At 43.3% G+C, this 14,507-nt stretch overlaps 1 long non-coding RNA gene across 1 annotated transcript; it reads left to right on the plus strand.

Annotated features, from left to right (window-relative positions):
• The first annotated feature begins 3,457 nt into the window (after positions 1–3,457).
• Positions 3,458–13,790, plus strand: LOC120220190. Its single transcript, XR_005525488.1, has 3 exons — positions 3,458–3,521; positions 12,478–12,611; positions 13,602–13,790. It is a non-coding gene; the product is annotated as an uncharacterized LOC120220190 (long non-coding RNA).
• The last annotated feature ends 717 nt before the right edge of the window (positions 13,791–14,507 follow it).

Consider the following 14,507-nt stretch of genomic DNA (forward strand, 5'->3'; position numbering starts at 1 on the left):
GAATTGTCTACAATCTCTGGACATGACAGACTCCATTTTGAAGTTCCATTTTCCTTTCTAACAAATGAACTCCTGAACTGGGACAGAAGTTGCAAGTGTTTTACAAGCAGTTGCTCAAAAAATGTCAATAGACCAACTGATATTTGGACCAGATGAGAACAGCAAATTCAATTAGTACATACCAAGGCTATTTCATTTGATAATATCAATAAAATAATCACAAAGTAATCAGAAGCAGCTCAACTGGTCAGCACCAAATTAGCAGGGCTTTTTCCTCTTCTCTTCTTCATCTAAATCATGTAATTACCCTTCCTTCTTTCTCATAAAAACGCCTCACTTTCCCTGAACGAGCAGGACATTCTTCTGGTTACTCCAGGTCTGTGCTTTCCCCAAATTGCAATTCTGAAACCCCAAATAAAGATCTTTGTTCTTTTTCAGTTTCATCTCCTTGATGGTGAGAAACAAGAGAATTGAGAAGTAAGTAATACACACAGTATCAGCATAAAAGACAGAAAAACCTTATGTGTGGGAGAAATTTTATCTTGGGGAAAATGAAGCAAAATATTTAAAAAGGTTTGTTGGAGTGGAAAATTGTAGGAAGTTCTTTTTCTTCTCTTCTTTATCTTGCAAAGATTTTCCCCCAAACATAAAATTTTAATTTATTAATAAATAAATGTCTAATTTTTAAGTGTGTTTTAAGTAAATAGAAACTAGCTTTGCTGACCTATACCTAAAATAATAAAGCTATTTCCTGTTAAGGAGAAAATCAGATTTTTTAAAGGTATACATTCTTTGTACTTGCAGTTCCCCTTAAAGCTGATCATATTGATCCACACTGTACTTTGCTCTAGTCGATACAGGGTACCTAGTGTTTCAGCCTATAGAGAAAGGAAAGGAAAGTGGCTTGAAACTTAATGACATGTAACAGCCTGAATTCCTAATGCAAACTTGGTCAATCTCTGATGCCCCAAAGACCATCTGTCTCCCTTTAATGTCTTGGATAACCATCTATATGTTTCAGATTTATCACTCTGGCCCTAATGCATTTGCCAAACCCATGAATATTTAAATATCTAAAAATGATCACATCAACAGAAAATGTGACAGATTTATAGCTGGGGTTTTTTCCTTTGGTTACCCGTGGCCATGCACTGGTGCTGGAGACTTTGGGGAATTCAAATTAATTTCACGTGGAGGGATGAGGCCTCCCCCAAACCATAGAAGTTTCCTAATAACAACAGCTAGCACTTGTGGAGTGTTTATTATGTCCCGGCCCTAGGCTCTGCTCTGACATAGATTATTTCATTTCATCCTCACGACAGCTCTGTGAGGTATGTCACCCTGCAATATGGTGGTGACACATATAGTTGTTCTTCATCCCAGTTTCTGGCACAGACCTCTCAAACCCTTGGAATTTCCTAAGCGATCAGAGAGCCAGAGAGATGTCTTTTTTTACTCATAACAAGCACTTTTCAGTTACACCTGTTTATGTTAATGAGGTGGCTTTGAAAACCCCTATGGATGGGGGCTGATTGCCAGTGGAACTAATCCTATGACTGGAAGTCTGGAACTTTCAGTCTCACCCCTCAATCTTTGGGGAGGAGAGAGGGACTAGAGATTGACCTAAAATTAATGGCCAGTGATTTAATCAATCGTGTCTATGCAATGAAGCCTCCATAAAACTCCACAAGGATGGAGTTTGGAGCACTTCCGGGTCGGTGAACACCAGGAGGTGCAGGGATGTTGCCTCAAAGAACATGGGATCTCCGCCCTTTCTCCAAATCCTGTCCTGTGCATCTTTTACAACATGTGGTTCCCGAGTTATATCTTTTTAAAATAAACCAGGAATCTAATAAGTAAAATGCTTCCGAGTTCTGTGAGCCACTCCAGGAAATAAATGGAACCTGAGGAGGGGTCATGGAGACACAGATCTGGTTGATTTCAATCCGGACCTTTGACTAGCATCGGAAGTGGGGAAGGGCCATCTTGTAGGACTGAGCCCTTAACCTGTGGGATCTGATGCTATCTCCAAATAGACAGCTGGTATCCAAGGATTGCTTACTTAGCAGCATGGGAAAAACACCCAGTGGGACTTGTATAAGCCTCATTAAGCCCCATTTTATAGGGAAGGAAACTGAAGCTTACACAACTTAAATGGCTTGCTGAAGTCACAGAGCCAGGAGGTGGCACAGCCAGGACTCAGGTATCTTTCTTTCCAGCGCCAAACCTGGCCTTCCTGCAGCAGCAGCCGGGCTGAGGGGGCTTAGTGAAGCCAGGGCATCGCAGCTGCTCTGGGTCCTCCCTTCGTGGTTTCACGGGGGTAACAAGAAGAGTCTGAGCCACAAGACTGTGAACCTGAGGGCTTCTCCACATAGATTCCCATCAGGCCTCTCAGGGTCAAAGAGTCCACTTCCTGGGGTCTTACACATACACACACACACACACACACACACACACACACACAAGCCCCTGTGCTTTTCTTCTCTTCTCTTATAATAGAATATTGCTATCATCCTTCAATGGTGTTGGGGTTTGGGTGTGCAAATAAAGACTAAGGGGCTTATTCCTAACTAGTATACAAATAACTGACTCCTAACCATCAAGTCCAATGGCAGAGTAACAGCATGAAACATATCCAGACAAACGAGTCTCAGCATCAAGGTCAGCCAAAGAAATCCAGACTGGAGGTCTAAGATGGTCAGAGGTGGGCCTAGGAGAAGTGAAGAGAAAACACAATTAGGCAACATGCCCTATAGAACAAATGACCATCTAGGCACAGACGCTTTCTTAAATGTACAACATTACGCTAATACCTTTGTTAGTATTAAGGACTTTTCTAGTCTGAACTTAGTAAATACTGCTTTAGCTAATATACGAACATTCTATGACAGGTGCAGTTTAGCTTTTTTTTCCAAGGTTGTAAGGATAAAAGGATTGGCTGTTCAAGAGCTAAAACTGAAAAACAGATCTTTTCAATTGTCTTCTTTTCAGGAACTGTCTGCTGGGTCTGAGGGAACTTTTTCATGAAACCACCGTGTTCTCTTAGAACAATACGTTAGAGCCAAAAGTTACCTTAAGAGGTAACTCTGCCAAAAGCCTTATTTTCCAAATGAGGAAAGTTGGATGCACTTTTCCAAATTCACTTAGCTAATAAGTGAGGAGCCTCTCAGACAGAATAAATTCAATGTGTTGGCAAATCCGCCTTTCCCTCAACTGCTTCCCTAAGAACTCCACTACAATGAGTCCATTGTTCCTTCAGGAAGTCACTAACAGGGTCATCTTGAAGGGACAACATTCCTCCTCCAAGAGACCTGCTGATTAAGCCCGTAGAGGTCAGACTATCACAACAAAGTGGCTCACACATCTTGCCTCATGTGACTCGGGCACCTCAGAATCTGGAATCTGATTAAACATCTGGGCGTCACACAGCCTGCCTGTGTGACCGCATTACCGACCCCAGGTCTACTCGGTACAGGACAGAGTCCCTGAGCTGGTCTTCAGCATACGCGGGAATACGCAAGGTAATAAATATTCAAGTCAAACGTTTTGGGTTACTCTCAAGAGCAAAGACAAAATGGAGGAAATCCCAAACTTGAAAATCTTTCACTCAAAGAAGTCCAGTCCATCAAGTCAAAGTGGAGGGTCTAAGATGGTCAAAGGGGGACCCATGAGAAATGAGAGAAAATATTAATATGCAGTATTCAGAATGAGAAAGAGAAAAGAACTACTTAGGTAGAGGACACTTTTTAAAGTTTTTTTTCATTTGTTTGTTTCCACCCCTATAACTCTTCATCTTTATCTTCTCCCCAAACATGATATTCATTACATAGGCTCCCTCTTTGTTTCCACATAAATACAAATATGATATTTTCCCAACCACATGGCCTTTGTTGTTCCCCATAGCCTGGACCCATCCATGAATAGACAGCAGTGACTTCTACCACCCTGGCTTGGAGTCCTCGCCTTCCCCCATCCCTGTCACGGGTCATGCGCAGCACTCGTGGCCAGACCCCGCCCTGCCTCCCCCATGCACACATGTGTCCTAAATAACATCCATTACAAGGGAACACGTGAATACACCACTTTTAGCCAAAAGACCTTTGGAAAGTCAGTGCCCCCTCCCTTCTGCACCATCTCCCTCCATGCTGGTGACCTTCCAAAGGCACAAAACTTCAGCCCAGAAAGGAACAGCTCTGATAATGTGTGGGCACTTCTAGAAAGCAAGACAGGGGGCATCTGGGTGGGGGGGTTAAGCATCTGTATCTTAGTTTCTTCTCAGGTCGTGATCTCACAGTTCGTGAGTCTGAGCCCCACATCGGGCTCCATGCTGACAGTGCGGAACTTGCTTGGGATTCTCCCTCTCTCCTCTCTCTCTCTCTGCACCTCCCCTGTTCATACTCTCTCACTCCCTCAAAATAAATAAACCTTGAAACTAAAACAAAATACATTAAAAATAAAGAAAGCAAGAAAGGGGGCTGGAGATGGAAAGGGACCCTGGAAACTTTTGAGCCACACCACAGAAATAACTGCTCTATCTGGCTCTGGCTCCCAGCTGCAGGTGCTCTCACACCCAAATACCCTTCAGGTTTGTCTCCACTGGGGCTCCTCTCTCTCGCCCTTTCTCTGGGAACTTTCCCTCAGTGACATCAGTTTTCTTGAGTTGACCTCACAGGCAGCTATCAGTATCCCGAAAGCAGCATTTGGGGGGCTGAGATCATCTCTTTCATTTGAGCTTTTCAGGTTTTGAACCCCCTTCATGATAGTCGCACCAAGGTAGTTGAGCCCTTTATCAACATTTGGTTTCATCACTGTTACTATAAAGAAAGTAAAACAGTACCTGTGAGTCTTTTAGGTTAGGGAAGAGGAAAGCAGTAGCTTCTACACAGAATGCAGCTTTGTTGGGGGATAAATTAAAAACACACACAGGGACACTTGGGTGACTCAGTTGGTTAAGCCGTTTGACTTTGGCTCTGACTCATCATGATCTCAGAGCTCATGGGTTTGAGCCCTGTGTAGGGCTCTCTGCTGACAGCTCAGAGCCTGGAGCCCGCCTCAGATTCTCTCTCTCTTTCTCTCCCCCCCCACCCCCCGGCCCCACTGCTCGTGCTCTGTCTCACACACACAAAGCTTTCTTGCCAATTCAACATAGATTTCAATGTGTAGCTTATACCTAAGGGTATCTGAAATCAGGGAGTGCCATATTCAAAGTGAATAGGGAGAGCTGTTTCAAATGTTCTGTCTTGACACTTTATCAAGTACAAGACAACAGTGGGTTCTGGAGGATCTACTATGCATTTCTACCATTTTGCAAGTCACTAACCAATCTGGGTTTCAACTTATTCATTCAAAGAAGAAACAGCAATCTAGGGGCGCCTGGGTGGCTCAGTTGGTTAAGCATCTGATCTCATGGTTTATGAGTTCGAACCCCACATCAGGTTCTGTGCTGACAGCTCAGAGCCTGGAGCCTGCTTTGGATTTTGTGTCCTCTCTCTCTGCCCCTCCCATGATCTGTCTCTCTCTCTCTCTCTCTCTCTCTCCTTCTCTCCCTCAAAAATAAATAAACATTTTTAAATTTTTTAATTAAAAAGAAAAAAGGAACAGTAATCCAGATTCAGTTCATTGGAATAGTGGATGGAAAGAGGTGTTAACTATCACTGACAGTGTCCACTGAAATTGTATGCACAGTGTATAAAGCTTTGCTCTTCAACATATTGAGAGATTAAAGAGCCAGTTAAATAATCAAGCTCTGAATTAAGTGCTTTTCATTTGCATTTCCCCCACGGTAATTACCATCATGCCTAAGTATCATAGACTCACGGACTTCCGAGTTGGAAGGCACCTGATGGGTCATCTTAGTACAACTGGCTCAGCAATTCTCTCTGTTCTTGTCTTCTCCTCACATTCGTAAACACCAGAATTTTTGATGGCACACTCAGAAGGCTCAAATGACTCACACCACCACCAAATAAATTAGCAACAATTTTGGTGGGGCTTCCCTTCAGCCTTGCACCTCAATTTGAGTTGAATTCATCTCTGTTTCATCCCGGCTTATCCCAGCTAACACCCAAGCTTTCCTCAGTGTCAGCTGGAAATACCACTTGCCCATGGAAAGCTGTCCCCTCTCATGGCCTTCTGCACAATGGGTTCAGTTCAAAGTCAGCCTGACAGATACTACTCAAGAGTATCTTTCTGACTCGAGCCATGAAATCCACTTATGTATTATCTAGACTGGGCGATAATCCTATGAAGGGTCTGGATACACCAGAGGGCCGTGATACAGTGGTTGAGAAATACCATTCCACTCTAATAAAAATATGAGATGAGAACAGAGAATCCTGAATGGGTTATTAAGAAATCTGATTTCTAGGGGCACCTGGGTGGCTTAGTCGGTTAAGCGTCCGACTTTCGCTTAGATCATGATCTCGCGTTTTGTGGGTTTGAGCCCCGCGTCGGGCTCTGTGCTGACAGTCAGCTCAGAGCCTGGAGCCTGTTTCAGTCTGTGACTCCCCTTCTCTCTGACCCTCCCCTGCTCACACTGTCTCTCTCTCTCTCTCTCCTAGAAATAAATACATTAAAAAAAAAAGTTTTAAATAAAAAAATAAAAAATAAAAAAATAAGAAATCTGATTTCTAGAATCAAGTTCCTCCACTAATTAGCTCTGTGACTTTGGAGAGTCAGTCCTCATTTTCTCACTATCAGTAAAGTACTTGGAAGACAGGCAGTGGCAGAAACTTTTCTGCTCTAAAGTTTCATGGTTCTTAATCTAGTCCCACAGGGGGTTTCCTGAATGATGTACCCTCATACCCTGTAGATAGAAAGTTCTGTAAAGGAAAGCAATTTCATAAATATATCGGATACCTTTGTTTTTCTGCTACTTATGGAACACCCAGTTCTACCTTCAAACTTTGCTTAAACCTCTGGTATAGAAAAGGCTATGCTATCTATAAAGATTGAGTATCAGCCATAATATCAGTTTCTTGACATTCAGAAACGTTGGTAAAAGGCCAAATAATACCTCTGTTGTTATAAATGCATCATTATATAATAATGATTTGTGTGCATATAAATTTCCCTTCCCTATATTTTTCATCCTTCTTACAGACATAATGTAATTTTTATCAAGCATAGAGAAAATATATCCTTAAATACATATCCATAATGTCATAAAATATTTTACAAATGATACTACCTAGTGTAGCAAATAAAGACAGAACAAATGAAGTAAATGGAGAAAAAAAATAATAATTTTTGTGGGGGATAGGCTTAGGAATCCCCCGGGGTTAAACCAATGGGTTATCAAGGCATAGAGAAATAAAAAGCCATTGGATGCTCACACCCGAGTTTGGGTAAACATGATTGGCACCCCGAGAATAGGATGGTGCATTGGCACCCCAAGAAAGGATGGTGCAAAGGCACTCGGAGAATAGGGGACAGCTGAACCCCCAAAAATAGAGACGGAAGGGCAAAGGCCCAAAAATAGGAACGGGTGCAAAGGCTCCCAATACAAAGGTATATGAGGTAAGCAAAATTAGGCATGCAGGACAAAGATGCCCCCCAATTTAGTACTATAGCAGAGTAACTGCTTTCACAGGAGAAAAGGGTCAGGTTAGGCCAAACAAGTAAATTGGACTATAGACCGCTGTGCTGCAGGCAAAGCAGCTCAGAGAGGAGATGGTTAACAAAAGAAAAGGTGTCTTGTTAATCCTGAGGTTATTTCCTCTATCTGTCTTCTCCCTTAGGCTAAATAAACAGACACGGCGCCTCCTATCCGCTGCCAGCAACCATCTGCCCATCTGCACCAGGTTTTGTTTTATATTATCCCAAACCCCAAACACTGTATAGACTCAACACCCAACTTTTTCCCCTCACATCCCCAGGTTAATGTTCACAGCTTTTTTGTTTCTTTGTGCATACCCATCACATTTGTAAGCCTTCTGATCTTAATAAATATGGGGCAAGGACCCTTATTAGGGACTCTTTCTTGTCTTTTCCCTGACATTAGCCATCTCTCTCTCCTATTTTTTTTAAATCCTGCATCCTGCTCTCTTGCTAAAAGAGAACTTTAGACCTAGAGTCTATGACAAATTTTAACCACATTAAATGATTACATAGCAATTAGAAAAGAAAGTGATAACAGTTTAAAGAACTCAAATTGTCTTTCATAACCAAAAGTATTCATTCTACTGAAAATGAATTCGCATTTTCTTATCAATGAGGTAGATTTTCTTTTTTTCCATTCCAAACTACAAATTGTATGAGTTTTCAACTTCTTGTTTTTTTCCAAATTCTTTAAAAATAATCTTATTTGTTTTCATTCAATATTAATGTTCGTCTTTGGACCAATGGCTTGGTTTCTTTCAATTTGACACCCAAGGCCATGCCGATGACCCACCAAATGGCTTCAGGGACTCTCAAAGTTTCCAAAAGTTACAAGCAAATTCTGCATTAAAAATAATATCTGATCTAACATAAAACTGCCCAAGGAAACTTCACTTAGGGATTGACTCTTTGGGCTGCCAGAAAATGTATCAGAACTCCTCAAGGCACTTCGATGACACTCATTAAATACCTCACAATAAAATTAGCCAGTGATGTGTTCACTGTCAACACAGGGCAAGAACCCCTGTCCAGATATCAGTGGGTTATCTGAGGGTCTGCTCTAACCTGAGTTGGCATTCTCCAGGGATTCCTATATCAAGGCTTCAGATTTTCTTCATCTTCCCATGTGCTTCAGTTAAACTTTCCCGGATAGTCAGCTTTGATTTTTGTAAAAGGCTGAAAATTGCCTCCCAAGAAGATATCCAAAGCCTGATCTCTAGAACCTTAACTGGTAAAAATTAAATTAAATTAAATTAAATTAAATTAAAATGTAAAACTTTGCAGATATGACTAAGTTAAGGATCTTCCGACGGAGAAACTATCCTTGATGACTTGAATGGGCTCTTGGCGCCATCATGAGTGTCCTGATAGAGAGAGGGAGTTTTGATACGAACAGAAGAGGTGGCCATGTGAGATTGGCCAGGGAAGCAGAGATTGGAGGGATGTGGCCACAAGCCAAGGAACACCAGCGGTCACCAGAAGCTGGAAGACGTCAGGAAGGATTCCCCCCTAGAGCCTCCAGAGAAAGTGTGGCCTTGCCCAGTAATATTGATTTTGAATTTCCAGCCTCCAGAATTGTGAAAACTGTTGTTTTAGGCCACCAAGTTTGCGGTAATGAATTACAATAGCCACAGGAACTTAATACCATTTCCAACTGGACTTTCCGTTGTTTTGCACTGACCGTGACCTCAGAAACAAACTTGGGTACGAAACGCCCCTACGAGATCTTCTATGGACGGTAACTATGCTTATTGTGCCAAGGGCTGCTCTCAAAATAGTTCTGCTTGAGAGAAACATCCATTTCTGCTGACATTAAGAAGCAATTCAGCTTGTTAAATATAGGAAAATGCAATTTTAGATTCTGCTTTCAGCAACTAGAGCTCCTTTATATGCAAATAAAATTAGCATTCCCACCCTAACTGGCCAAAATCAGTAAATAAATTAAATTCCATTTCTAATCTACTGCACAGTTATGCTATTTATTTTTGTCCAGACCAAATCCCAAAAACAGGTCTTAGAGGGGAGTTTTCAGGACAGATAAACATGTTCTCTAAAAGGTGATCAGTTTCAGACAATTTAGTAAAAACAAACCCTTTGGAAGTGGCTCTTTTCCCCCTTAACACTTCAAACCTTTACCCCTTTAAAATATATGTAATTTCTGACAAATGTAGTGTCAAACACTTTTCACGGGATTATAATATTTGTCATCATGCTAAATTGAGACCACTGTGTGATATGGTTCATTCACATAAAATTCCCATTTTAGACATGTCGGCCATGCCCAATAGCTCTGATCGCTGCTGCTACCTCCAGGCCACACAACCAATGGTCTCAGCAGCTGGATGGCCTTCCTACTGTCCTCTTGTGCTGGGACCATCAATGCATGGGCCATAGCGTGATGGAGAGTTTCCCACTTGTCCAGACATGGGGCCGACGACATCTGGGCTCTAAAATGTCGACGTTCATGGAGAACTCCCATTGTTTACATGGCCAGCATCAGTCAACTCTAAAGTGACATTCACAATAAACAAAGCATTCTTCCTCGGCATCAGCAAATGTAATTTAAAAAGAGCCCATTTTGTTATGAAGTGTGAATAAAGATTTACTGCCGGGCTGGGTTAAGCCCTTCAGGAATAAGGTCACGGGAAGCTACTGAGCTCCTGTGGTGAGCTGAATCAGCAACGAGCCCTTCCCGTGGCAGGTCCCCCTGCTCTCGCCTGAATGTTCTGCATCTGTGACTGGGAGGGGTCAGATTGGACACTGGGGACAAAGCCAGTCCTGGGTCAGCACTAATTCAGCACAGCCTGGAAGGAGAGTATAAGATTTGGGAAAATCAAGGTTAATGTGAGCTGCATATTAGGGTACTCATCTAAGCCTAAAAATGTGGGTCTATGTTGCCAAGTTACCTTTCAACTTTTGGTACCTCAGGTCTTCTGCTATAAAATTTAAATATGAGTTGAGGGGCACCTGAGTGGCTCAGTCCATTAAGCTTCTGACTGTTGGGTGCAGCTCAGGTCATGATCTCATGGTTAGTGAGTTCAAGATCCACGGAGGGCTCCGCGCTGATGGCACATAGCCTGCTTGAGATTCTCTCTCTCTCTCTCTCTGCCCCTACCCTGACCACTCTCTCTTTCAAAATTAAATAAACTTAAAAAAAATATTTAAAGATGAGTTGAACTGTGAGTAGCCTATGTACGCCCAGTGTGGAACACAGAGGTTCCCATGCACCTCTATAGTAAACTGACTGAAGCAGAATTTCTTAACGTATATTCCAGAGAAGACCTTTCCTGTGCATTGCCCCACGGAAAAAGAAAGCAGAGTTCCATCAGCAGGAGAAACACTGCATATTGAGCTCCCTGCAAAGATAAAGTAACAATGCACATTAGCATATTCAAAATCCTGAGAAGTCTTGGTGGCAGATATTTGCCTACACAACATGCTTCTCCTCTCCTTCTATACCAACAGTGACCCAATATTTGGAAAGGACGCCATGCAATCAAGCTAAAAGGTACATTTCCAGCCTCCTTTGCAGCTACGGATGGAAATTGGACACAGCTCTGGCCCAGGAAGTACATAGGGAGATCACTCATGAGAGGACTCAGATGATTAATATCACTTTCGCCCTTTGACCTTCCATTTGTTGCTTGCTGAAATGAAAATATGATGGTTGGTGCTTTGGGAGCCATCTTGAAGACATGAGGACAAAGGTCAACAGAAGAGAAAGCTATAAAAAAAAACTTGGATCCCTAAAGATACTATGAAACTTCACATCAGTCTAGACCAGCCACTTTCAAATTGGCATTGCATGAGAAAAACTAAACCCCTAATTTGGATTAAGCCTCTTTGCTCTTGGGTTGCTTAGCACACTGGTAGCCAAATGCAACACCCAGCTGATTCATCATTTGGAAACCAGCAAGCACATACTTTCAGAATGTGCATTGAGAAATGTTTCATGTGCACATTTATTGATCCTTAAACATCTTCATGGCACTCTTTGGTTTGCCTAGAGGGCTGCACTTTTGATAGCATTTGAAAAATCAGTCCATATCTTATAACTTCAGGTTTTAACTGAATAGAGCACACAAATCCTTTCGTAATTCCTCCAATGTTTACTTTCTCATAAAGTATGGCAATGCTGGCTGAAATCCCTCAGAACCCAAAGTTCAAGGGGGAACAGGATCTGTCACCTTATTAAGTTAATTATTAAAGGGTCACCCGGATGGCTCAGTCAGTTGAGTGTCCAACTTTGGCTCAGGTCATCGTCTCCTCTTGGTGAGCTCCAGCCCTGCTTTGAGCTCTGTGCTGACAGTTCAGAGACTGGATCCTGCCTTGGATTCTGTGTCTCCCTCGGTCTCTCTCTCTCTCTGCCCCTCCCCTGCTCATTCTCTCTCCTTCTCTTTCTCTCTCTCTCTATCTCTATCTCAAAAATAAATATTAAAATTTTTTAAACAAAAACAAATTGCTAAATATGTAATACAAAGGGGAACTCAGCATCTACTATTGTAGCACTTACAACAATTACGTGAAACCAGTAGCAGCAATTCTGTACTCCAAACAATATAAATATGGAATACTAAAGACAAAGACAAGTGGCTGGCGTTGTAAATCCTCAAAGGAGGAGCACCTAGAGTTTATTATTCTGCCCTAGGATACAATTGGTTCAAGAGAAGAAAATCTAGTCTAGAATTTGAGCTCTTCTTTGGAGAAGTTTAGCCATTCAAATAAAATCATTGCCAGATCTTAACCAAAACTGGCAGTAAGTCTTGAAAACAAGATCCTAGTTCGTGAGTATGTAAAATATGGTAGAAGCTTTTAATAATTGTGGGGAGATGGGCTTAGCGATGAAGATGCGTACTCTTCAGTGTTCTTCCCTTCCAGCTCCTGTGCATGTTCACGTCCCGCGGTGATGCTGTGTGATAAGCCACACCCCCCTCTTAGTGACTGCGCATGCTCATGTCCTGGGGGGATGCGTTGTGGTCGGCCACACCCCAGGAACTGGGCGGAGACTCAAGGTGAAGACAGCTCGAGTGTCCATTCACAAATACAGGTTCACAGACAACAGACAGTGTAGGGGCAGGCCTCACCTCCGCGTTTTTGTGGCTGGGACTAGAGAAGTCCAGATGTGTGGGCGTGTGCTCGTGTGGGTGGAGTGTTGGGGGATTCCTCGGGCAGCAGAATGCAAGCCCGGTTCCAGGACGCACAGGTGGACACTGTATCCGAGGGGAATAACCTCTGGTCAGTGGATGAGGAAGCAAGTGGTGTGGACCCGGCCCACAAAACTCACCCTCCTGCCATCCTACTTCCCTTCCCCATGTACTAATGGAGAGAACTCTGAGGGACTATGAACAGGTCGACCACTAAGAAAAGAGGCCTAAGTCCTTCTGATACACGGAAGGTTGCCCACCAGCCAGAAACATACCACACTGTACTTGAAGTGAGAAAAATAAACTGAATAGAATTTGTTGTGCCTGAATCACGAGTCCCCAGTGACCTCAGAAGCCAACACCGAGACAAGAAAAAAAGGGTCTTTATTACAACCTCGAGCAGGGTCTCACCCGCCTACCGACACAGCAGCAGCAGCAGGGGGGAGTCCCGAACAATAGCAGGGTTTTTAAGGGGAAGGGATGGGGGTGTTACAGTACACATGTTGTACACCAATCATATTTGTATAACACCCCGGGCAACAGCTTTGACCATTCAGTACCTGTGAGGTGTCAGTTACTTTTGGCGGAGCCCAATTATGGCCTTTTGAGACTCCTTTGAAAATGACCAATTATGAGGTGAGTTAGGCACGGGGGAGCAGCCCTTGTTTCAGCCCGCAGGAATGTTTTTTACCTCCTCTGATTGGCTAATTGGAGGAAGGTTTCGGCCTTGAACAATCTGCAGTTTTTTCCTGAGACTGCTGCTATGTGCAGCCTGAGGTTGCTTTTAATGGGGGTCTTAATTTTAAAATGGCGTTATTTAGGTTCTTCAAATTTATTTCTCACTCTTTCGAACTCCAGGTAATCTCTGGGATTCTTGCTCTTGTCCAATCCAGTATGCTTCTGTTCTGTACAGAGGCCTCCTCAGTCACAGCGGCAAGAGAAGAGAGCATGTGGAGAACGAGTCTCAACTGCAGCCCCAAAGTAACACTGATCACATCCCTCCCAACACACTGGCCAGAGCTAGTAGCATGGCCAAATCCAACTCCAAGGGGCTGGGAAATAGAGTGCTCCCATGGACTATTTGGAGAGTCTCACTGTTTCTACATCATGAATGTGGGAAAGGAGAGCTAAGAGTCAGGATGTGGGAAGGAGCATGGCAGGTTGGGGTGGGTGGGGGGAGGAACAAGAAGAAGACTTGAGCGCTGAGGACCAGGGGACAGTGCATGGGAGAGAGCAGCTGAGATTGGTGGGGTCCCAGTGGAGCAGAGCTGTGGGAACAACTCTTCTATTCTTAGAGCCCTAAAACAAAGAAGGCGCCAGGTACATGATGTAGATTTGTACTTTTAAAGAACCTTCCCCAGTCATGGCCAGTTAGGAGGCTGTTGTTTTGGGTGACTGGACTAGGGCGATGGCCCTGAGGATGGAGAGAACTTGGTGACAGAATGTGGGGAAGGAGGAGTGAGGTCACACCTGGGGTGGAGGGTCAAGAGGATGGACTCTGCAATCGACTGACCTTCACAGTACCAGAGTACCAGACCAGGGTGGGATGCCCGATGTCAAGTTCTGCATAGCAGAGTCACTTCCTAGTCCCAGAGGATGGTTTAGGCAAATGGCACCTCCATGTTCTGGGGAAAGTAACCAACCAGTTGTGCAGAGAAGTGACTTCAGAGTAGCAGTTTCTCAGATGTCTGTGCCATCTGAGGCACACCAAGAGGAATTGGACCACACGTCCTTTGCAATGTACATAGAAAGAGCTGAGCTGTT

Source organism: Hyaena hyaena, unplaced genomic scaffold (assembly GCF_003009895.1).
Source record: "Hyaena hyaena isolate Hyena2069 unplaced genomic scaffold, ASM300989v1 scaffold_673, whole genome shotgun sequence".
NCBI classification, from domain to species: Eukaryota; Metazoa; Chordata; class Mammalia; order Carnivora; family Hyaenidae; genus Hyaena; species Hyaena hyaena.